Here is a 26,548-nt window from a genome sequence, read left to right as displayed (position 1 = left end):
TCTCATTGGACAAGAACTTGGCGCCAGCAGCCAAGCCCCTTGGTTCAAGTTCAATCGTGCCGACGAACATGTCGTTACTAGCCCGGTTCCGCGTAGGAATACGTCTGGCGAAATACGAATGGTACTATTTGTTCACAGCGCATATATATATGGCGCAAGTAAAGTAGAACTTTCTTTTAGTCCCTTAGCCCTTAGTTCTTTACCCTCCAACCTAGTGGCAAGACGTTAAGCCTCACCCACGATACACGTGTGGTGCAGTATGGTCAACTTGGCCTCAGAATGGCATTGAGACATCGTGTGGATTAATAGTTGAATTGTCATAGTTTGGCACTATACCGTCGAGTGGGACGTATTTCTATTAAGTTAATAATAGTCTATTATGTATGGTGCATCGTTCGGTTAGAGTTATACAGTGAGTAGTACCCCCATCGTTTCCTCGCGTTATCTAGAGTCTTAACCAGGCTGGGCAGACCACGTGTGGTGCTTTCATCCGAGGAGTTCTGGGCTAGGACGAGTGGACCTGCACATTGGATTACCTTACCCGGACGACGGCGAGCCCTACACGGCTTGGATTATCTACTTGCTTTGGGTGCTTTGATTTATGCCATGGATAACAGCCAACACTGGTGAGTGTTGGAACTACCCCCCGAGAGGAGTCCAGGTGAGACGGCGCTCTACCCCGAGTGAGGTCGCCTCACGTCTCTTCGTTGTGGACCGGCAGCTACCGTCTACAAGAGGGCCCAACTGTATTCATCTGTGGACCAAGGTTCTGTGGGCACCGTGTTCAGCACTCTGAATTCTCCCAATAAATCGTTGGCCAGATGGGATATCGCCGGCGGCTCTCCTAACCCCCCCCCTTACTGACTTACAACCAGCAGGACCCCCCTTTAGTATATCCAGCTATAATCATTAAGTACCATCGCTATAGTTCCCTAAAGAACCAGGTTGTATACTTGCTTCCTGCGTAACCAGAGATTGGACATTCAATGTTGATTTGCCTACGAATACTCATTTGCCTTACAAGTGCATTCAAATCATAAATGTCATTAAGTGAACGTTGTATATACCCTTTGCTATATATTAAATATTCGACTTATACATTTGTGTGGACTTGGTTTCATGGTGGGAAAGTGTTCATCATATCTATATCATGTACTGTGTGGCCAGTAGTTAAAGTACATAAAGCGGTAGTGGTTTAATGATACCATACTTATCAATACAGTCAGGGAATTGTACCCCTCAGTTACAATTGGTCCTTCGAGCCGGAGGGTAACTAGTGTAATATTAATATAGTGTTATTAATATTGAAATGGCCTATGATGAACACTCCACGAAACGGTCCTCCTAACGTAGAACGCCCGCGGCGCAGACGACAGACACCTCAGTACTTAGAGGATTACGCTGTCAGTCAACTACCTAGCCTTCGACAAACGGTAAACGCGGTAGAAGTAGAAAGTAAAATTATGTCTGACCTTAACGACCAGGTTACCCCGACCACAGAGGCCCTAGTGGGTTCTAATGTAACTGACCAAGCTCACGGTGGGGACCAGGAGGGAGCTGACATGCCTTTACCCCCCGCCAATACCGAAGAAGTAGTCCCCGACCAGCCCCGGGAGGAAGACAACCCTACAGAGAGAGAACTCTGCACGGAACAAGATGAGGAGAGCGCCGAGGAGATAGAGCTCCAGGACTCCCCAACGAGTACAGCCAGGAGCGGCTCACCTCTACAACCGTCTTCCCCCAGCGAAGCGGAGAGGATGCTATCACAGGCGTTCCTCGTCAGCCTGACAGCCTCTACCGAACGCGATCGACTCCAGGGTGAACGCGATCGACTTCAGGGTGAACGCGATCGACTCCAGACACAGCAACGGAGCGAAGAAGAGCGCATACGCCTGGAGATGAGACGCCTTCAGACGGAAGAGAATATGGCAAGAGACCGAGCAGACACCCAGCGTGCCGCTGCCGGTGCCCAAAGAGAAACAGAGCGCGACCTCGCTCTCATCCAGCGCGAAACCGAGCGCGACAGACTACAGGGCGAGCGCGACAGACTACAAGCCGAGCGCGACAAGTTACAAGCGCAGCTAATGGAGCAGCTGATCACCAAGGCAACACCCTCTCCCTCCGCCAGGGGTTCAAGGAACTCGTCGAGACAACAGTCAAGGGCAGCATCCCCTAACCGAGCAAGCGACCCTGAACTTGACCAACAGACCAAGCCTATACCCCCCGCAGACCCCCTTCCCCGACCGGTCCAAGCGAGACCCAGCTACAAGGAAGGAGCGGCATACACTGCGGAGAAGCTAAATAAACGACTACAGGATCTAGAGGACCTGATAGAAGAAGAAGAGGGAGAGGAGGAGAACCAAGCCCGACGACAGCACAGTACTCCACCGGACCAGGAGGTCCAGTACAGCCCAGGCTATACCCCTGCGGCGCTGCGCTACAGACCCCCGACTCTATTCACGGGTGAGCATGACGCACGACCAGCCCCGAGGAATAGCACCTGGACCAGCGGGCCATGGTACCCTGCCGGTACCAGCCCACAGAGAGGCGCAAGAGGAGACTCGCCTAGGAGGCCTCTCCCCCAACGCTCGCCGATGTATCAGCCATCCACGGCGTCATACATTGGCACACCGACGTTTCCAGACTTCACCTATGAGAATCGAGCACAGTACACGGAGCTCCGGATGTGCTTAGAGACAATGATGGTGGATGTCGCTGATGAACGCCACAAGTATGCAATATTACTGAAGCACCTGAAAGTACCCCGAGCGCACAATATAGCGCTAGCCTATGCCACCTCTACGACCCCATACACTGCGGCTCTAGCAGCGCTGGACCAGAGATATGGACGTATATGGGATTACGTAATCCAAGAGATAAGGCATATTGACCGCCTACCCCCAGCAACAGACAATCGCTCATTAGACGACCTGTCTATAAAAGTGCAGTCCCTGGTAGGGATGCTGGGAGCGCAACGAGAAAAGGGTATGCACGAGCTATACGCCAACTCTAACGTCGAGAGGATTTTAGAGAAGCTGCCACCCGCCAGACAAGAGCGCTTCAGGCGGCAGAGAGACCACCGTGATCCTAACGGTCCCGAACCATCCCTCCTCGATCTAGCCGACTTCCTGGCGAGAGAAGTCAGCAGCCTACGACTGGATACGTTCGTGCGGAGCACACCAAGCTCCAGAGAGGGACCCAGGAGAATAAACGATGGAAGAAGATCGGTGACTGTCATGCACCAATCAGAATCAGTACCGAGCAGTAAGAACCACAGTACCCCCTCGAGAAAAGAGAAGTGGAAGATGGTGTGCCCGTACTGCGAGAAGGAACACTGGCTGTCACAATGTGACCTGTTCACAAAGATGAATGCAGAAGAAGTGAGTCAATGGATAAAGTCCAACAGGCGCTGTTACCGATGTGCGCGCAGTCACATGGCAGCCGAGTGCCGCCTAAAGAAGAGGTGCAGTCGGTGTGACGGAGCCCACCTAGATGTCCTACACGACAGTAACAGAAGAAAGCCTGCACCTGCACCATCGAGCAGCACAAAGGCAAGTGTCATGTACATTGACCCCGCCAGCAGCAGCGGCGCCCAAGTGCTCTTAAAGGTAGTCCGTGTAACATTGAGCTACCAAGATAAAGTCATGGACACTTACGCCGTCCTTGATGACGGGTCAGAGAAGACCCTTCTGCTCGCGTCCGCTGCGGCCCAGCTGGGACTGCGGGGGAGCGAGAACCAAATGACGATTCGGACAATAAGAAGAGATTTAAAGACGATAAAGGGCGAGAATGTCTCCTTCACTATCGCAGCAAGCGGGCAGCCAGAGCGACGGTATAGGATTACAAATGCTTTCACCAGCCAAGAAATAAGACTATCACAGTACACCTACCCCATCGCCAAACTGATGGATAAATATGTGCACCTGCGTCAACTACCTATCCCGCTCATAGACGGCGCCACCCCGACCCTGCTGATAGGCTCCGACCATGCAGACCTCATAGTCCCGATAGACCGGGTCCATACAGGACCCAGAGGCTGTCCTGCAGCAGTCGAGACCCGCCTAGGATGGACATTACAAGGCCCCCTCGCTAAATCTCTTAACCGAACAGCAGCCACTAGCTGCCTCCACTCCAGAGTGACAGAAGAAGACACCACTCTCCTGCAGCATGTCGAGAGGCTATGGACACTAGAGACAATGCCCTTTAAGAACGAAAAGAAAGACATTCATTCTAAAGAAGACATTTACGCCATAAACCTCCTCGAGCAAGGGACAAAGAGAGTCACAGTCGGCGGAGTGATGAGATACGCAACTCCACTCCTGAGGCGAGAGGGAATGCCCACCTTTCACGCCACGAAAGAAGCTACGGAGCGGTATCTATTGAACACAGAGCGGCGCCTAGCCAAAGACCCCGCTCAAGAGAGTGTGTACCGCGCTGAGATTGAGAAGCTAATCACAGCGAGACACGTAATGAAGATTGACATTAAAGAGGCCGATCAGACGACCGAATCATGGTACGTGCCGCACCACAAGGTCCACCACAACGGCAAGGATCGCATTGTGTTTAACTGCAGCTACCAGATCGGATCCCAGAATCTGAATAAAGAGCTCTTGCCCGGCCCCACACTCGGCCCCTCTCTACTAGGCGTGCTACTACGCTTCCGCCAGGACAAGGTGGCTATCAGCGGGGATATCAAAGGGATATTCCTGCAGGTGAGACTAGTGGAGGAGGATAAGCCCCTGCTGCGGTTCCTATGGAGAGAGAGGATCGGAGATGAGCACCCAGCCATCTACCAGTGGGAAGTCCTCCCCTTCGGAACCACATGCAGCCCGTGCTGTGCTACATTTGCACTACAGAAACACGTCGCAGAGGACCCAGCAGCAGATGAAGAGGTCCGACACAGTGTGAAGAACAGTTTCTACGTGGACAACTGTTTACAAAGCGTTTCGACTCAAGAGGAAGCCAAGGCTCTCCTACTCAAGCTACGCGCCTCTCTGATCAAAGGCGGCTTTGATCTCAGGCAGTGGGCCAGCAGCGACCCGCACGTATTGCGCAGCCTCTCCCCCGCGGACAAGGCTGCCAGCAGCGAGACCTGGATGGCGACAATCCCAGGAGAAGCCCAAGAAATGACACTAGGACTAGTCTGGCGCTTCAAAACAGACTCGCTCCACTATAGACACAAACCCCTGACCACGGAGCAGGGAAGGTCGACGGCGATACCGACCACCAGACGGAGTGTGTACAGAACACTCGCCAGACAATATGACCCGTTGGGATGTATTCTACCTTACACCACCAGGGCAAAGATGATTGTACGAGCACTATGGGACAAGGACCAGGGCTGGGACGACCCAATACCCGCACCCCTTGCCTCCACATGGAGAGAGTGGGAGACGGAACTCCGCTCACTCCCAGGCGTCAATATACGCCGCAGCTACTTCCCACCCACAGTGAGGCCAGAGACATGCAAGATGGATCTACACGTCTTCAGCGACGCCTCCGAAGTAGCCTATGGATCAGTGGCCTACTTGCGTGCCCAAGAGAAGGGAGGAGAGATACACACCGCCTTCATCCTGGCTCGCTCAAGAATAGCCCCATGAAAGCAACAATCTATCCCACGTCTAGAGCTCTGCGCAGCCCTAGCAGGAGCGCATCTAGCCACGTTAATCCAACGTGAACTCACCATTCCGGTGCACAGAACAATCTTGTGGTCAGATTCCACGACAGTACTCACATGGATCAAGTCTGATTCATGCAGATACAAGGTCTTCGTGGGAGTCAGAGTCACAGAGATTCAAGAGTTAACAGAAGCAGCGAGCTGGCGGTATGTGGACACCAAACACAACCCAGCTGACGTCATCACCCGGGGAATGTCCCTAGATGACCTCACCCGTCACAACATCTACAGTGACGGACCAGAGTTCCTCAAGCTCCCGGAAGGAGAGTGGCCTACGCCCACCCCACGGGAGGCGAGTAAAGAGGAGGCTGAGAACAAGAAACCTATGTTCTGTGGACTGAGCACAGTCGCCTCCACAGACCCCAACATAGATGATTGCCTCACCCTACAGAGTGCGCAACTAAAGACATTTCTGTGGCACCACCCAGAGATTCAGCCCACTGCCGACATTTCAGCAGCTGACTACGAAGAAGCAGAACTTCTTCTACTACAACGAGCCCAGAGAGACTCGTTCCCCGACGAGCTAGACTGTCTACAGGGAGGAAAGCCCGTCCCATCAGACAGCAGATTGCTCCACCTGGCACCCGAGAGCGACGCCCATAATCTCATCAGAGTGGGTGGTCGTCTGCGGAGGGCCCCCAATCTACCGGATGACGTTAAGTACCCGATAGTCTTGAACAGCCGACACAAGGTCACAGAGCTGATCATAAAGAAATACGACGAGGATGTACACCACGCAGGAGCAGAGAGAGTCTTCGCGGAGATCAGACGTCGCTATTGGATACTTCAAGGAAGAGAAGCAGTGCGACGCTTCCAGCGAACCTGTCTAGACTGCCGAAAGTGGCGCGCGCAGCCCAGCATACCCCGGATGGCTGACCTACCTCCCTGTCGCCTCCGACTCGGCGACAAGCCATTCCACTCCACAGGCATGGACTGTTTTGGCCCGTTGTATATAAAGAAAGGAAGAGGAACCGAGAAGCGGTGGGGTATTGTATTCAAATGCATGACCACCAGAGCGATACATATCGAACTCCTTCCAACCATGAGCACAGACTCATTCCTTATGGCCTTCCGAAGATTCACATCACGGAAAGGAAAACCGTCTACATTGTTGTCTGATCACGGGACAAACTTCAAAAGCGGAGAAAGAGAGCTGAGAGAGAGCTTCCAAGCTATGGGCCCAGAACTTAAGACCCACCTCGCTCCATCCCAGATTGACTTCCAGTTTAATCCCCCGAACGCACCCCACTTCGGTGGAACCTGGGAACGAGAAGTACGTTCTATAAAGACAGCCCTGTACGCCGTGCTTGGGGCCCAGACTGTAGCGGAAGAAGTCCTAATGACAGTCCTCACGGAGATCGAGGGAGTATTGAACTCCAAGCCCCTCGGCTACGTCTCCAGTGATATAGCAGATGTCGACCCAGTCACCCCCAACACACTCTTGATGGGGCGGCTGGACCCCGCGCTACCCCAGACAATGTACAGGCCTGAAGAAGCGAACGGCCGAAGAATGTGGAGGTACAGTCAAGTACTGGCCGACAAGTTTTGGAACAGCTTTCTACTCCACTACCTACCGTCTCTACAGACCCGCCAGAAGTGGGTAAAAGAGAGAGACAATTTGACAGAAGGAACAGTCGTCATGATTATCGACCAGTCACTACCCAGAGCTATGTGGCCGGCTGGCCGCGTAAGCAAAGTGATCACCGGTGCCGATGGAAAGGTCCGAGCAGCTGAAGTGCTCGTCCAAGGGCGAACTTACACACAACCCGTGGCGAGGCTGATAGAACTGCCTAGACTCCCAGACACTATCGATGACGACCATGACCCCATGACTTTGTGAGTTGACTGACCCTTACAGCGGACCTTGAGTGGTAGACAGTGCGGTTAATCTGTCTCTGCTTAGCTAATTAGGTGGGACTAATTAGGGGGCGGCTGTTGTGAAGGATCAGATTAAACCGAATATATATATTTATTTATGGATATATATTTAATAGTATTTGTATATCGTTTGATATCCCTTGTATATTCCTTGTACATATACACTGAATATCCCTTTAGTCTACTAACAGCCCATAATAGTTTCATTCTCTCATTGGACAAGAACTTGGCGCCAGCAGCCAAGCCCCTTGGTTCAAGTTCAATCGTGCCGACGAACATGTCGTTACTAGCCCGGTTCCGCGTAGGAATACGTCTGGCGAAATACGAATGGTACTATTTGTTCACAGCGCATATATATATGGCGCAAGTAAAGTAGAACTTTCTTTTAGTCCCTTAGCCCTTAGTTCTTTACCCTCCAACCTAGTGGCAAGACGTTAAGCCTCACCCACGATACACGTGTGGTGCAGTATGGTCAACTTGGCCTCAGAATGGCATTGAGACATCGTGTGGATTAATAGTTGAATTGTCATAGTTTGGCACTATACCGTCGAGTGGGACGTATTTCTATTAAGTTAATAATAGTCTATTATGTATGGTGCATCGTTCGGTTAGAGTTATACAGTGAGTAGTACCCCCATCGTTTCCTCGCGTTATCTAGAGTCTTAACCAGGCTGGGCAGACCACGTGTGGTGCTTTCATCCGAGGAGTTCTGGGCTAGGACGTGTGGACCTGCACATTGGATTACCTTACCCGGACGACGGCGAGCCCTACACGGCTTGGATTATCTACTTGCTTTGGGTGCTTTGATTTATGCCATGGATAACAGCCAACACTGGTGAGTGTTGGAACTACCCCCCGAGAGGAGTCCAGGTGAGACGGCGCTCTACCCCGAGTGAGGTCGCCTCACGTCTCTTCGTTGTGGACCGGCAGCTACCGTCTACAAGAGGGCCCAACTGTATTCATCTGTGGACCAAGGTTCTGTGGGCACCGTGTTCAGCACTCTGAATTCTCCCAAGAAATCGTTGGCCAGATGGGATATCGCCGGCGGCTCTCCTAACCCCCCCCCCTTACTGACTTACAACCAGCAGGACCCCCCTTTAGTATATCCAGCTATAATCATTAAGTACCATCGCTATAGTTCCCTAAAGAACCAGGTTGTATACTTGCTTCCTGCGTAACCAGAGATTGGACATTCAATGTTGATTTGCCTACGAATACTCATTTGCCTTACAAGTGCATTCAAATCATAAATGTCATTAAGTGAACATTGTATATACCCTTTGCTATATATTAAATATTCGACTTATACATTTGTGTGGACTTGGTTTCATGGTGGGAAAGTGTTCATCATATCTATATCATGTACTGTGTGGCCAGTAGTTAAAGTACATAAAGCGGTAGTGGTTTAATGATACCATACTTATCAATACAGTCAGGGAATTGTACCCCTCAGTTACAGTATGTATTGAGCTGTACTGTACTGTACCCATTCTGCAATCTGTTAATAACGTTTTCAATATCAATCAATCACGACATACAGATAGACAGTACTGCTATATCTATACATTTATGACATACCAGATTTGCAAATACAGTAGGCCTACTGTTTGTGATACAAAAAGAGTCCAGAAAAGAGAGTATTGTAGCGCTGAGAAGAAGGAGTCGGAGGCGGTGTCTCGAAGTTAAACCTAATTCCTTTATTCATCAGCGTAACAACAAATCGACGTAGTCGTGTCGACAGTAAATAAGAATGCCGGTGGCAGGAAGTGCCACCCTATAAATCGTCCGGGGGGAACTACCATTCCCAACGAGTTCCTTGTGAATTATGTACAGTCACTACACAAGCCCCCCCAGAATTCACCCATAGTCAAAATCCCCCCGGCGTGGGGGAACAATTGCCCGCCCTCTGCGTGTGCGGAAAGCCGGGGGCGGGGAGGGCGGAGTGGCATAAGCGCCCGTGCCGTCCACGACACCCGGGGGCACGAAACGGCCTCGGCGAGCGCGGAAAACCGGGGGCGGAGAGGGGAAAGCGTCGCAAGCGCCCGTACCCTCACCGACACCCGGGGGCGCTGGCATCGGTGAGGCCGCCGGTGGCTCTGTGGGCGGTGGCACCCGGGGCAACGGCGGACGACCCCTGCGGGGGGGGAAGGGCCAACTCCAAAGGCTGTGAAACGTCTACGTGAGCGGGCTTGATCCTGTCTATTGACACGGTCTCCGTCCTACCGCCCATGTCGACCATGAGGTCCTTGTTACCGTGTCGCAGGACCCTAAACGGGCCATCGTAAGGGGGGCGTAGGGGCCCACGGTGCGCATCGTGGCGAACAAAAACATACTCCGCCGTGTGCAGGCTGCGCGGCACCCGGGAAACGGGGGTACCATGCTGCGACGTGGGAATCGGGGCGAAGGTCTGAGCCGCTTCTCGCAGGGTGGAACGCTGGCTGGCCGCGGACCAAGGGGTTGTCGCGTCCGGAATGAAATCCCCCGGGACGCGCAATGTCTGGCCGTATAACAGTTCCGCGGACGAGGCCTGCAGGTCTTCCTTGGGGGCGCTCCTAAGTCCGAGCATGACCCACGGCAGCTTATCCACCCAGTTGCCGTCCGTCAGGCCTGCGCGCAGCGCCGCCTTCATGGACCGGTGGAAACGTTCGCATAGCCCGTTGGCCTGCGGGTGGTACGCGGTTGTACGGTGCAGCTTAACCCCCAGGCCGCTGGCGACCGCGTTCCAGAGCTCTGAGGTGAACTGCGAGCCCCGGTCGGAGGAGAGGTCAGACGGGGTCCCGAAACGTGCGATCCACGTGCTGATAAAGGCGCGGGCCACGTCGGAAGAAGACGTCGAGGCGAGGGGAACGGCTTCCGGCCAACGGGTGGTCCTGTCCACCATAGTGAACAGGTAGGTAAACCCGTGAGAGGAAGGAAGCGGGCCCACGAGGTCAACATTGACGTGGTCGAATCTCCTCTCGGGAACCACGAATGTCACAAGCGGGGCCTTGGTATGTCGGTGCACTTTAGCCCGTTGGCAGGACACACACGCGTCGACCCAGGCCATCACGTCTTTCTTGAGCCCTCGCCACACAAACTTCTGTGACACCAACCTGCTCGAAGGCTTCCTACCGGGGTGAGACAGGTCGTGCACAGCCTCGAAAGCCCGCCTGCGCCAGCCTATAGGGACCAGCGGCCGGGGTTGCCCGGTGGAGAGGTCACAGAGCAGGGACGCGCCCGAGCCGCCAATCGCGACGTCTCTGAGGCGCAGACTGGTATCCGCTGTCCTGAGGGCCTGGATGTCGTGGTCGGAGGCCTGTTCCGAGCCCATGGCGACGTAGTCGAGGCCCAGCTGCACAGCTCCGATGACGACCCTGGATAGGCAGTCTGCGACCACGTTGGCTTTCCCGGCGATATGCCGTATGTCTGTCGTGTACTCGGAAATGTACGAGAGTTGGCGCTGTTGTCGCGCGGACCACGGTTCAGCCACCTTGGACATGGAGAACATGAGTGGTTTGTGGTCGACGAAGGCCGTAAACTCCCGGCCCTCCAGCATGAAACGAAAATGGCGCACCGCCAACCAGAAACCTAGGAGCTCTCTGTCAAATGCGCTGTACTTGCGCTCCCTGGGGGTCAGTTGACGGCTGAAAAACGCCAGCGGTTGCCAGGCGCCGTCAACGTATTGTTCATGGGCGGCCCCCCTCCTGTCGATGAGGTGTCCGAGGAACCGTATGGAGGTCAACCCGAACTGACACTTAGCCGGGTTGATGATTAGGCCGTTTTGGCCCAGCCTCGTAAAGAGGCATCGTAGGTGCTCCAGGTGCTCTTCGGGCGAGGAGCTGGCGACGAGGATGTCGTCCAGGTAGACAAAAATAAACGGCATGTCTCTGAGCGTCGAGTCCATTAGCCTCTGGAAAGACTGTGCCGCGTTCTTCAGTCCGAACGGCATCCGTAGGAACTCAAATAGACCGAAGGGTGTTACCACCGCCGTCTTCGGGATGTCCAAGGGGTGTACCGGCACTTGGTGGTAACCGCGTACCAGGTCTACCTTCGAAAAGAACAGCTTACCCGCCAGGTGCCCTGAGAAGTCCTGGATGTGGGGGACCGGGTAGCGGTCTGGCGTGGTAGCATCGTTGAGGCGTCTGTAGTCCCCGCACGGTCTCCATCCCCCGTCCGGTTTGGGCACGATGTGCAGCGGCGAGGCCCAGGGGCTGTCCGAGCGTCGGACAATCCCCAACTTCTCCATGTTGGCGAACTCTGACCTAGCGACTGCTAGTCTGTCAGGGTTGAGCCGGCGGGCCCTAGCGTACACGGGAGCTCCTTGAGTCTCTATGTGATGCTCGACCCCGTGTTTGGTGGTCGCGGCCGAGAACGTAGGCTGTGTCAAGCCGGGAAACTCCCGCAGTAGGCGTTGGTACACGTCACCTTCTGCGAGCGAGCTGGCCAGCCCGCTGTATACCACTTCATTGCGCACACAAGTCAAGGAAGCGTACGTCTGGGCGTCTACCAGGCGGCCGTGCCTCACGTCCACGAGGAGCCCATGTGCGCAGAGGAAATCCGCCCCGAGTAGTGGGAACGAGACGTCGGCCGTGACAAACTCCCACGTGAACCGCTGTCCCCCGAAACACAACTCCACGGTCCTCGTGCCGTAGGTGCGGATCGGGTTACCGTTGGCGGTCGTCAGTCGCGGACCCCCCCCCCCGCCGGCGGTGTCCTCCACCGTCGCCGGTAGGACGCTCCTCTGTGCTCCGGTGTCGCAGAGGAATTCTCGACCAGAGAGTGTGTCCTTAATGAAGAGTAGCCTGTTCGACGTACCTGCGTACCTGGAAATAACACAGGCCTGTGTCATTATTGCCGTCGGCCGCGGCGCCCCTCTCCATCTTCGCCCCTCCCCCTCTGGGCATGTTCGCCCGTGTCGGGGCCAGCACCTCTGGGGCTAAGTGCTGCGTGGCCAGGTAGAACCGATCTGCCTCCTCTGCCAGAGCACGGGGATCCACAATGTTTGTATTGGCCAGCGCCGTCTGTACCCGTGGCGGCATGTGTCTGAGGAACAGCTCTTTAAATAAAAAGTTCGGCTGCTCGGCGCCCAGTAGATTCAGCATCATCTCCATATGCGCCGACGGCTTGCTGTCTCCCAAGCCACGTATATCCAACAAGCGTCGGGCCCGCTCAGACGGCGACAACTCAAAAATCCTGAGTAGGTGCGTCTTAAACGCCTCATATCTATCCCGGGCCGGCGGAGCGGTAATGAAGCCTACCGTTCTCGCCGCCGTAGTGTTGTTCAGACTCGAGACGACGTGGAAGTATCGAGCGGCGTCATCCACGATTCCCCGTAGGGCGAATTGCGCCTCCGCCTGGGCGAACCACGCGGCCGCCGACTGCTCCCAAAACTCAGGCAGTCTGAGAAAACCAGCGTTGTTTGCCATGTTCGTCGTATTCTCCGTCTCGGAAACTTCTTCGAGACTAATGTCGGGGTCACCAGTGTAGCGCTGAGAAGAAGGAGTCGGAGGCGGTGTCTCGAAGTTAAACCTAATTCCTTTATTCATCAGCGTAACAACAAATCGACGTAGTCGTGTCGACAGTAAATAAGAATGCCGGTGGCAGGAAGTGTAGCCTGTAGGACACAGCCATGAGCGGTCGCAAATTCCTGAGCTCCCGGAGCCCTCGTCAATACAGTAAACAAAAGAGATTTTGCGCACATTTTCTCCTCGTTATGTTTTGGATAACGGATTCGTACCTCTACTCAACGATGAAGCATAACCAGACAGAAGAGGAGAGAAGAGCAAAAATAGAAAAGGAGGTACACAGCGACTTTTATTTCCAAAACGGCACGGAACATAAGCACCTGGCCGTGGGGACAGCGACCGTTCACGCAACATTAACGGCCAATCCTGAAAGAAAGAACAGACCCCCGAATGGCAGAATGGACCGAAAGACCTTTTTGTCCCTTATCCTGCTACTCTCGGGAGACATTCATCTAAACCCAGGCCCGGTCTTGACCAGAACTCAGGCGAGAAGACTTGGTCTGGCAGCGCAAGAAGCGAGGGAGGTTACCATCGCGACCAATATCAACAACTCAACCTGTGGCTACATCCACTGCGCGGACGGCAACTCTTCCCAAATGACGCCGCAGCAGACGAGCACACGTGAGGCAGAGACGAGAGGAGGTGAACCGAGGGTCGAAACCATGACGACTAGTGATGCACGATATATCGGCCGCCGATATAATATCGGCCGATATGGCCGTTTTTTTACACATCTGTATCGGTCCGATATCAAGATGGGGCCGATATCCGATATTAAAAAAAAAAAAAAAAAAAAAAAAAAAAATTAATCTTTTTTTTTTTTTTTACATGTTTTGGCCTTAAATAGTTTCAAAAATCAGTCATTTCTGAAAATAAGTTACAAAAGTAAAAAAATTATGCGTTAAAAAAGTGTTTTCTATACAGAGATATCGACATCGGTAAATATCGGTATCGGCCAGAACAGCAATATTAATATCGGTTATCGGTATCGGCCACAATTTTCACATCGGTGCATCACTAATGACGACCATCCCGACGCGGGATTTAAACATCTCGACGCCCGATAGCCGGCTAGCCAGCGGAGCTAACGGCGAAAACATCCAGGAACAAAGGACTCTGGACCGAGTCCTTTGTTGTACCAGCACGGCGCGGGTCCCGACCCCCCCCTCCCCCCTTCCCACCCACGTCAACAAAGCCCCCCCAACCGGCAACCCCACGGACAAATCGCCTGATAAACTAGCCAACCTGGCCAGGCTGGCTATGTTTACCAGCCCAGGAGAACAAAAGGTTGCCGCCAGAAAATACAGGACAAAGGACTCCCCCTCCCCACACACCAACACATCACGGAGACAACAACAAAGCCCCCCCCCTCCCTCCCCCACAGCAGCACCAGAAGACCATTACCTGGAACTCGAAGACATCAATAACACAGCTAATAAAAACGGACTACACATCTTTCACCTTTTTTTTTTAACTTATATTTTTATTTGCATTTTTGATTTACAAACATCTCAGACAATACAATTAAACAGACAGAAACAATAAAGAAAAAATTATAACATCCAAAAGAATAGTGATGCACCGATGTGAAAATGGTGGCCGATACCAATAACCGACATTAATATTGCTGTTCTGGCCGGCACCGACATCCACCGATGTCGACATCTCTGCACAGAAAACACTTTTTTATGATAATCAAACAAAGAGCTACTTTCCAAAACGCATACTTTTTTTTTACTTTTGTAACTTATTTTCAGAAATTACTGATATTTTGAAACAATTTAAGGCCAAAACATGTAAAAAGAAAAAATAATATTACATTTTAATAAATAAAAAAAAAAAAAAGGAAAAAATTATATCGGCCCATATCGGCCCTATCTTGATATTTCAACGGTCAATTCTATCTTTACCTTGTTTATTTATATTTCAATTTATTTTATAGTTCCCTTGTTCCCTTTTCATTCTTTTTTTTAAACAATATGTTTATAGGTATTTTTTTTTTTTTTTTCCAGTTTAACAGCATCAGTTCAACAACCATACAAAAGGAAATGCTGCCAACTGCCCCCCCCCCTCCCCGAGTTACAGAAAAATAGATGCCACATCTTTCACCTTAATGTAAACAGCATTAAGCATAAGCTGGACGAATTAAGAAACCTGTTTATGAGCGGTAAGGTAGACATAATATGCTTTACTGAAACTAAACTTGATCCATCTGTAACAGACCCTGAAATAGAAATAGAGAACTATACTATAGTCCGTAATGACAGAAACCAGTATGGAGGTGGTGTTTGTATGTACATACATAAGGACACCAAATTCATTACCCGTACTGACCTTCATCATGAGACAATTGAAACCGTATGGGTGGAAATTTTATTTGAAAGGGCAAAATCTGTTCTAGTCGGCACAATATACAGACCGCCAGATCAAACTGGATTTTATGATACTCTGGATGTGTGCTTAGCTGGAGCTGAGGATGCGGAAAAAATTCTTATTGGGGATTGGAACACGGATATGCAACAAAAAAATGCACCCGTCTTCAAATCCTTCAATAGGTTTTGTGATCTGCACGGCCTCAGCCAACTAATCACCCAACCCACAAGGATATGTGAATCAACTCAGACTACCATTGACCTCATACTGACCTCTGACAAGTCCAAGATCTCCAGTAAAGGGGTTATAGCATGCGGGTTAAGTGATCATTACATGATATTCTGTACCCGCAAAAAGCTAAAACTAAAGGCTGGCTGTCACAAAACAGTCACATCTAGAGACCTCAAAACCTACTCTAGCGAGGCCTTTAACCTTGAACTGGAGAGTCTGGACTGGTCAGATGAACTCAATGGTACACTGGTTGAAGAAACTTGGCTTGGCTTCAAAACCAAATTTTCATCAATACTAAACAAAATGGCCCCCCTAAGAACCACCAGGGTAAAAAATCGCGCTGAGCCATGGATGCACACTGAAATACTGACCGCTATGAAAGCCAGAGACAAAAAATGCTCTGAGTTTCGTAAAAGTCAGTCAAAGCTTACCAAAAGCACGAGCAGTGAACTCCAAGACCACGTGACTGAACTCAAACTAGAAAGAAACAGACTAAGAAATGACGTAAACTCCATGATCAAAACTGCAAAAAAAAATGTCATCAATGACAAAACCGAGGAAAACAAAAATAAACCACGTGAACTTTGGAAATTACTCAACAATCAACTAGGCTGCAGTAAAAAACTCAAAACCAGGTTCTCAAACATAAACATAAAGACGGACAACACGCTCATCACAGACAAGCTGGATGTAGCCAATTACTTAAACACTTTCTTCACAAACATAGCCACAACACTGGTAAACAAACTACCCTCCCACTCAGGGCAGTATGGGGTAGAACACATAGTAGCATACTACATGAACCTAGGCGTCCACAAAGACGACTTCAAACTGGAAATAGTAACTACAGATGAGGTACTCAAAAAACTGAGCGCCCTCCAACCAAACAAGGCCACTGGCCATGACAACATCCCCTCCAAATTCCTCAGAGACTCAGCAGCAGCCATCACCCCAGTCATCACACACATAATAAACCTCTCCATAAAACAGGGACACGTCCCCAAGGACTTCAAAATTGCGAGAGTAACACCCCTGCACAAAAAGGGCAGCAAATTAGACCCGGGTAACTACCGCCCTGTTTCTATCCTTACATCCATCTCGAAAGTCATGGAAAAAATAGTATACGAACAGATCGAAAAGTACCTCGCGGAAAAAAATCTAATCTACGAATTCCAATCTGGCTTCAGAACATCCCACTCCACTGACACATGCCTTCTCTACTTGAACGACCACATCAAACAAGAGGTGGACGCGGGCAAATACTGCGGCATGGTCATGCTGGACCTACAAAAGGCCTTCGACACTGTCAATCACACCATTCTGATTGACAAGCTAAAAGCAATTGGTTTTGATAGTTTATCAGTGAGCTGGATACAATCCTACCTGGAGGGGAGGGAACAGATGGTGGAAGTAAACGGTACCCTATCCCCCCCCCTCACAGTGAGCTGTGGTGTTCCACAAGGAAGCATACTAGGACCACTACTATTCCTAATTTATGCAAATGACATGTCGTCAGCTTGTGACTGCAACTTGTTCCTGTTTGCGGACGACTCAGCCCTGCTGGTCTCTGACAAGAACAAGTTACAGGTTGAAAAAGCCCTCAGCTCGGAACTAGGCAAAATCTGCATATGGCTCGCCGACAACAAACTATCATTACACATGGGCAAAACAGAGTCCATTCTCTTCGGTTCAAATAACAAACTCAGCAAGACCGACGGCTTCTCGGTTACAGTGGGTGACAATATTATCACAAGGAAAGATGAAATTACCTACCTGGGTTCCATCCTAGAGGCTAATCTTTCCTGTGACAAAATGGCATCCAATGTAATAAAAAAAGTCAACCAACGAACGCGATTCTTGTACCGGATCTCCTCTCTGGTAAACAAGAATACCCTGAAGACTCTAGCAGGAGCACTCATTCAAGGGTACTACGACTATGCTTGCACCTCATGGTACCAAAGCACCTCAAAGGCACTAAAAAACAAATTACAAACATCTCAAAACAAGCTAGTCAGACTACTACTTGACCTGACTCCTAGAACCCACCTCACCCCTGCCCACTTTGACAACCTAGGATGGCTTAGAGTAGACGACAGAGTACAGCAACTTGCAATGGGCCTGGTCTACAAGATACACTACGCGACCAAGGTACCCATGTACATGTCAAAATACTTCCCAAAGGTCAGTGAATACCACGATCACAACACCAGAGGGAGCTCCACAAATCATGTAAAACCCAGATTCGGCTCAAACAAGGGACTAAACACGTTTCGCAATTATGCCACATCAATGTGGAACGCCCTGCCTAAAGCTGTAAAGGAATGTGAATCACTACCCACCTTCAAAAACACTCTCAAAAAACACCTACGTGAGACTGCAATTCGAAACTGGCCCCTACAAATGTCCTAACCTAGTTGTACAGTAAATGACCAAGTAAGGCTTTGTCAACATTCCAATGTACAGTGTAAAATGTGTGTGTGTCCCCTACCCAACCCCCCCCCCCCCCCCCCCACCTCCAATGTACAGCCCTCACCCAACCCACCCAACCCCACCCCACCAACCTCCTCCAATGTACAGTTTCTACGCCAAATGTATATACACTCCTTTTCTGGACACTTTTGTATCACAAACAGTACTGTATTTGCAAATCTGATATGTCATAAATGTATAGATGTAGCAGTACTGTCTATCTGTATGTCATGTATGTCATATATGTTATGATGAATTGAAAATGGGGGACCCTGGTGGAAACAAGACGAAAGTCTTTCTCTGGTCTGCATCCCCTTAACAATTGTATGTATTGAGATGTACTGTACTGTACCCATTCTGCAATCTGTTAATAAACTTTTCAATCAATCAATTCAATAAATCGTCCGGGGGGAACTACCATTCCCAACGAGTTCCTTGTGAATTATGTACAGTCACTACAGTATATACATTTGACGTCCACATTCGCCTGTACATTTTAGCAATGGGTCTTGCAAAGGTTAACTTGTATCTTCTCTTCAACTGACATAATGTAGTTGTTACAGTAGGCCTACAATATGCAAGGCTATCTTTATACATTGCTGACATGGCTTTTATTGTGTTGCAAAGCCCCTTCGCCCTTTGACCTGCTGCTATCAATAGGGTTGCAACCTGTTCCTTATTATTATTATTATTATATTATGTAATAATGTGATGTCTAGCAGCACAAAGGGGAGAAGACACAGCGTCCACACGCACGAACACTGGCACACAAAGCGCGATCACGAACACACACACACACACACACAAGAGAGATTGAATGACAGCAACAGGCTACACAACTTCGATCATTACTGCAAACCCTCGATGCAACGTTTGAATGGCGTTTGAGATCCACATAAGAAACCTTAGCGTGACTGACAGTGACAGTGGACACCTGAGAGACCTTTGGCACCAAGTTTACAAAGTTGTTTGTTTGTAAACTTGTCTGTTTGCGTGCAATTAAATTAACTCACCTTAGCGCCTCAGTCGTTCTGCTTATGTTTTATATCGCTGCCACATAGTAGTGAAATTGCAGTCGTTTACTTTGGAAAAAAGATCTCAATTACACAGACGAGTTTAAAGACGGGGGTGTTGTTTAATTCAGAACTTGGACGAACGAACGGCGTATTGGGCTGACCAATGGCAGCTATGGAATTGGCTACTGCGACCAATAGGCGCGAAGAGAAGGCGGGACCTGGGCAGGTTTGTTTTTCCGAAGGAGCAGAGAAAAGGTTTCCTGAAACTCGAATAATTACACGTGACCGGCGAGGGCCGTGGGCTGTCAGCTGATCTGATCTAATACCTGTCTGAATATCTCACATACTTGACATGCCCTCTGTTTTCTTTACCACATTGCGGCCGTAAAGTAGGCATCTAAAGACGTAATGCTCGCAACATGTCAGTGATATTTAACTCCAGGTGTCAAGTTTCATACCAGTCACAAACAAGTCCAATTGACCTCAGAATTATATTGGGAATGATCCAAATGCAATATGTGACCAAAGAAAGGTCACTATGGTCCGCTACTGTTCCTAATTTATGCAAATGACATGTCGTCAGCTTGTGACTGCAACTTGTTCCTGTTTGCGGACGACTCAGCCCTGCTGGTCTCTGACAAGTTACAGGTTGAAAAAACCCTCAGCTCGGAACTAGGCAAAATCTGCATATGGCTCGCTGATAACAAACTATCATTACACATGGGCAAAACAGAGTCCATTCTCTTCGGTTCAAATAACAAACTCAGCAAGACCGACGGCTTCTCAGTTACAGTGGGTGACAATATTGTCACAAGGAAAGAAGATATTACCTACCTGGGTTCCATCCTAGAGGCAAATCTTTCCTGTGACAAAATGGCATCCAATGTAATAAAAAAAGTCAACCAACGAACTTGATTCTTGTACCAGATCTCCTCACTGGTAAACAAAAATACCCTGAAGACTCTGGCAGGAGCACTCATTCAAGGGTACTACGACTATGCTTGCACCTCATGGTACCAAAGCACCTCAAAGGCGCTAAAAACAAAATTACAAACATCTCAAAACAAACTGGTCAGACTACTGCTTGACCTTACTCCTAGAACCCACCTCACCCCTGCCCACTGTGACAACCTATAGGATGGCTTAGAGTAGACGACAGAGTACAGCAACTTGTAATGGGCCTTGGATACAAGATACACTACACGACCAAGGTACCCATGTACATGTCAAAATACTTCCCAAAGGTTAGTGAATACCACGATCACAACACCAGAGGGAGCTCCACAAATCATGTTAAACCCAGATTCGGCTTAAACAAGGGACTAAACACGTTTCGCAATTATGCCACATCAATGTGGAACGCCCTACCCAAAGCTGTAAAGGAATGTGAATCACTACCCACTTTCAAAAACACTCTAAAAAAACACCTACGGGAGACTGCAATTCGAAACTGGCCCCTGTAAATGTCCTAACACAACCCCCTCCAATGTACAGTAAATTACCAAGTATGGTCTTGTCAATATTCCAATGTACAGTTTTGCTTGTACAGTTGTACAGTGTCCCCCACCCACCCCTCCTACCCAACCCCCCCACCCAACCACCTCCAATGTACAGTGTCCCCCACCTACCCAACCTCCTCCAATGTACAGTTTCTACGTCAAATGTATATACTTTTTTTTCTGGACTCTTTTCGTATCACAAACAGTACTGTATTTGCAAATCTGGTATGTCATAAATGTATAGATGTAGCAGTACTATCTATCTGTATGTCATGTATGTCATATATGTTACGATGAATTGAAAATGGGGGACCCTGATGTAAACAAGACGAAAGTCTTTCTCTGGTCTGCATCCCCTTAACAATTGTATGTATTGAGCTGTACTGTACTGTACCCATTCTGCAATCTGTTAATAAAGTTTTCAATCAATCAATCAATCAATCAATCAATCAATCAATCAATCAATCAATCAATCAATCAATCAATCAATGGTTTAATGTGGTCTACTATGATAATAACAATCAATTATATTGCAAATCTGCAGGCACAAGGCACACACAAAAAAATATTTATTCGATTTATTTATTCGGGGTACATTGATTGATTGATTGAACTGTACATTGGATTATTGACGAAACCTTACTTGGTCCCAAGAAGAGGGTCTTGTGTATTATTGGGTTTAATAGGACATTTATTGTACATTGGAGGGGGTTGCGTTAGAGGACATTTACAGGGGCCAGTTTCGAATTGCAGTCTCTCGTACTCTTTGAGAGTGGTTTTGAAGGTGGGTAGTGATTCACATTCCTTTACAGCTGTGGGTAGGGTGTTCCACATTGATGTGGCATAATTGCGAAACATGTTTAGTCCCTTGTTTGAGCCGAATCTGGGTTTAACATGATTTGTGGAGCTCCCTCTGGTGTTGTGGTCGTGGTATTCACTGACCTTTGGGAAGTATTTTGACATGTACATGGGTACCTTAGTCGTGTATGTAGAATAGATCTTTATTGTCATTGTTACAGTTGTCACAACGAGATTTAACATACAGCTCATTATAGTAATATTCCACAATTATTACATTGATAGTAATAATGGCACACAGTCATAAATTCACCAACATGCGCATTTGTTATACATGCAGGACTCTTTGAGACAGACGTATGCGTATTACCGCTGCCATGTTTGGCGCGGAGTGCCATGTTTGGCGCGGAGATGTATCTTGTAGACCAGGCCCATTGCAAGTTGCTGTACTCTGTCGTCTACTCTAAGCCATCCTAGGTTGTCAAAGTGGGCAGGGGTGAGGTGGGTTCTAGGAGTAAGGTCAAGCAGTAGTCTGACCAGTTTGTTTTGAGATGTTTGTAATTTAGTTTTTAGCGCCTTTGAGGTGCTTTGGTACCATGAGGTGCAAGCATAGTCGTAGTACCCTTGAATGAGTGCTCCTGCCAGAGACTTCAGGGTATTCTTGTTTACCAGAGAGGAGATCCGGTACAAGAATCGAGTTTGTTGGTTGACTTTTTTTATTACATTGGATGCCATTTTGTCACAGGAAAGATTTGCCTCTAGGATGGAACCTAGACTTCATCTTTCCTTGTGACAATATTGTCACCCATTTTAACTGAGAAGCCGTCGGTCTTGCTGAGTTTGTTATTTGAACAGAAGATAATGGACTCTGTTTTACCCAGGTGTAATGATAGTTTGTTATCAGCGAGCCAGATGCAGATTTTGCTTAGTTCAGAGCTGAGGGTTTTTTCAACCTGTAACTTGTTCTTGTCAGAGTTTTCCCTTTGTCCAGCAGGTGGAAGCACAAATCTCTCTCTCTCTCTCTCTCTCTCTCTCTCTCTCTCTCTCTCTCTCTCTCTCTCTCTCTCTCTCTCTCTCTCTCTCTCTCTCTCTCTCTCTCTCTCTCTCTCTCTCTCTCTCTCTCCCACACACACACACACACACGCACACACCTCACTCACTACATGCTTAGAAAGCTTGTAACAGGTCTTTCCTTTCCTTTTACACCACAAGTAAAACGCAAAGAATTTCACAATGACATGCATTCATCAGTTTCACCAGTGAAGTATAAGAGGATGTTTTATCTTCTCTTGGAAAACCCTCACCACCTTTTCCTGTGGCATTCCTCTCTAAAGTCGAGTGAAAGAGGGAAGAGGAAAAAGTAGAGAGAAATGACTGGGAATAGAGGGAAATTAGTTTGTGTTCTATTTACATGAGTGTGTGTTTTATTTTAAAGGTAGAATCTGTCAAACAGCGACCTCGAGGCAAAAGATGACAACTTGGTACTGCGCTTTGTTTATAGTTTTAGTTTTTGTCTGATGTGTGGATTGTATTTCAGTGGGTATAGGCTCTACCAAGAGAGGTCTGGAGAAATTCACAGGATAATAAGTTACTAAACTCCAACCCACACGTCAAACCAAAACAAAAAAGTAAACAAAGCTCTTTTGCATAGAGGTGGCTGTTTGACAGTATTACAGATTCTACCTTTAACTATGGTAGAGTGCTAATGCTTGCTACTACTGAGTGCTCAACACAGATGTGTAAAATGATTTCGACTTTATTTTATTTCTAATTCCCTTCACACCTAGGACAACAGCTATGAAAATAATCACAAAAGATTATAATTTGTATACATTTACAGTATGTATTCCCCACCACAACGATCATTCTAAACACATTAAAACATTACTGTGTGTATGCTTGAGAAACAAACATGTGTCTTTATAGGTAGTTATAGGTAGTTATATCAGTAATGAGTCCTTCGGCTGAAGAACTACACAAGTCCATTTTAAGTTTCATATCTCATTATCTAAAGAAAGTCATGTTGTAAATTCATGGTTTGAGATAAAAGGGGCGTGACGTAACATGTAGCCTACTTTCTCAATGTCATGGGATTCCTATATAGGTCTACAACTGCACTGTACATGTAATACCTGACCTGACCCCTTTTATCTTAAAGGTAAATCTGTAATGCCTTTTTCAAATAAATTGCACATTCCCGCATACTCTTTTAACACATCCACCGCCGGAAACGCTTTACAGCGTTATTGCCCGCCATGCGTTGACCGCCAGACCTCGCTGTACAGCGTTATTGAGATCAATATTTCATTTTTTCGCCATGGCATTCATAATTCATATATACACCTGCAACGCTCCAGCTGGACCCTATAGGTGACGGCAACGACGGCTCAATACCGCAGCCTGGTGGATGGTCGGGCGAGTTACACTCGCTTACAGGATATGGCTGCTGTGCGTCGATTAAATTCATCCGGCCGTCAGATATCGTTGCAAGGCCCCCGACAGACACAATGTACATAATGGATCGCTTTCTAAAGTTAATAATCGATATGATTTCTGTGTTTATTGCGACATACAAACCGGAAATGGACCTAGGCGATCGACGTCGTATACTTGGGATCTTTCACCGCCAGTCTCTTTGACCCACGGTAAGAGGACACTAACGTTATTTTCAACCCAATTGTGAGTTTCCTTGTTTGCAAACCATCTGATCAATATATCCACCCATACTACATAAAGCATTTACATGATGAAGCATAACGTATACGATCATATACAGTTTAATCTTTTAATATAGCGTGTATAGGGGGGAAACCGCAATCGATAATCTATATATGCGTTTAGGCCTATAACTCACATTCTAGGAATTACTGCAGAAAACGATAAAAACATACTTATATTCTAGAAGGTATTTTTGTATGAATGTATGAATGAAAAAGTATAACGTTCCCACATCCTGAGCGATAGATAATCGATGTTGAATGGGCCATAGTAATGTCAATATAGCAATACAATTTTAAAAGTTATAGCCCTGCAAAGAAGGTGAGCCACTCCATAGACTTATAGCACTGGCAGACTGGGTACAATGATGGGTACAATGCCCGGCGGGCAATGTGTTAAAGAACCCACAGCACCATTTTTACAATCTTTATGTCCTGATGAAGGTTTCTGACTGAAACGTTGACTGAATAAAGCAGAGGAAAGTGAGCGGGGGAGTCTGCAATTTCTTTGAAAGTTCTTACATAAGGGGATTTACTCCCAGCACCACAAACCTTTTTGAGAGTGTGCATGTTGATTGCTTCTTATAGAATCTGTAATGCTATCAAACAGCGATTATAATTTTTTTTAATCCTCTCTTTCTCTTTTTTTCTCTTTTTCTCCCCATCCCAATTTAGTCATTATGCCAATTCCCCCCCTCCCCTACCTGGTCGTTGTGCGCATGTTCCCCCTACTGGTCGGTACAAGGGAACCCTGAAGCCTACCGCATGCTTCCTCCGACACATGCGGAGACAGCCAGTGGCTCTCTTTTCACCTGGCAGCGAGGACTCTCATTGGTGAAGTGTAACGCGTGGGCGGTCACGCTGCCTTCACCACTTCCTGCCTTTCGCTGAGCAGGCGCCCAGACCTGACCTGTAGGCGTCGCTGTCCACAACGCCAGATTCCCACCCACGACTTCCCTCCCGCTAACTCAGCCAAACGAGTTAGTATGACGATCGGCCCAAGCCGCAGGCAATGGTGACTCCGGGACTCGAGACCGCAGCCTCTTGCATTGGTGACGAGCGCAATCTCGGCTACGCCACCCGACCGCCTCAACCAGCGACTTCTAAGCAAACATTTAGAGGGGTTGCTATTGCTGGCAACACCTCAGGCTCTGCCAAGAGAGGTCTGTCTGGAGACTAAGGCCTAACAAAAATAATGGTTGGTTTCAGGTTGCCGACCGACCCTGCCGATTTAGGTGCGACCCAATATATTTTATGAGTTTAAAAAAAAAAATTATATATTAAAAAAAAAAAAATCATTTTTTTTTTTTTTTTTTTTTTTTAGAATAAAGTTTCATAGAAATCTTAGTCAAACATTTAGTATTATGGATATTAAACATGCTGGCAGAGTACATGCATCCATGTTGTTGTGAACATTTTAACCCTTTCACTGCCACACGACAGCCGGTTAACCCTTTCACTGTGACAATACAGAAGGTTAGCCCTTTACTATCACACAACCGACGGCGATGCTCCATCATTAGCATCATTAGCTCCGCGGATGCGGAGCTAATGATGCTAATGATGGAGCATCGCCGTCGGTTGTGTGATAGTAAAGGGCTAACCTTCTGTCGTGTGGCAGTGAAAGGGTTAATTAAATAAAGAAATTCCCTATCCATAGTCGCCGTGGGAAAGAATAAAAAAAAATAAAAATAAAATAAATTCCCTACCTACCCATGGCCAAACTGACAACCAACCTGAAACCAACTATTATTTTTGTTAGGCCTAAACTCCAACCCACGCATCAGACCAAAACAAAGAAAATGTACACATGGTGCAATAGCAAGCAGGGCTCCTTTGCCTAGAGGTCGCTGTTTGACGGCATTACAGATTCATTGGCTGTTCAAAGATTTTCCAAACGGACTAACAGTACATTCAAATACGAAAGTTGGAGCCGGTGCAAATGCATACAAAGTCAATGGCAGGACGCAAACAGAGGTGAAACAGATCAACCTTCACTCTAGGCAAACTCAAGCAAGAGATTTGGCTGGCGTGATGGAACAAATATGGGTATATATCTTCACAATGAATATGAAATGGACTGCTATGAATGCTCTGTGGCCTGTAGATATTGAATAGGTTACATTTAGAAATGGTCCCATTTCTGTAAATGTCAACAATGCTGCGGTTGAGACCAACGGCACTAGCGTGTCTTCATGCCAGTTTTGCCAGTTATTAGCCCCTTTCGTGACTGCTGATGCACGCCTTGCTTTGAATACAGCAGTCACTTGCCCGACCTAACTAGCCATCGGAACATTCACTCTGAAGCACTGGTTATTTACGAACTGTTCGTTCTAAATTTATCACAGAGAAATGTCAAAGGTACTCACAGTTGCACGAGGGTTTC

General features: G+C 48.3%; 1 protein-coding gene and 1 long non-coding RNA gene across 2 annotated transcripts in view; both read right to left on the bottom strand.

Annotated features, from left to right (window-relative positions):
- Window positions 1-19,276, bottom strand: part of LOC311245739 (C-Jun-amino-terminal kinase-interacting protein 4) — a 96,051-nt gene extending 76,775 nt beyond the window's left edge. Inside the window, exon 1 of the mRNA XM_084335703.1 lies at window positions 19,146-19,276. The gene's annotated coding sequence lies outside the window, so the exon portion shown is untranslated. The remainder of the gene's footprint in view (window positions 1-19,145) is intronic.
- Window positions 19,277-22,454: 3,178 nt separating this feature from the next.
- Window positions 22,455-26,532, bottom strand: LOC311246310. Its single transcript, XR_014620795.1, has 2 exons — window positions 25,927-26,532; window positions 22,455-25,338 (listed from the first exon to the last, which is right to left on the bottom strand). It is a non-coding gene; the product is annotated as an uncharacterized lncRNA (long non-coding RNA).
- Window positions 26,533-26,548: the final 16 nt, after the last annotated feature.

The sequence above is a fragment of the Notolepis coatsorum genome (assembly GCF_963971535.1).
Source record: "Notolepis coatsorum genome assembly, chromosome: 19".
Lineage (NCBI taxonomy): Eukaryota > Metazoa > Chordata > Actinopteri > Aulopiformes > Paralepididae > Notolepis > Notolepis coatsorum.
This window is presented reverse-complemented; position numbering and strand designations above follow the sequence as displayed.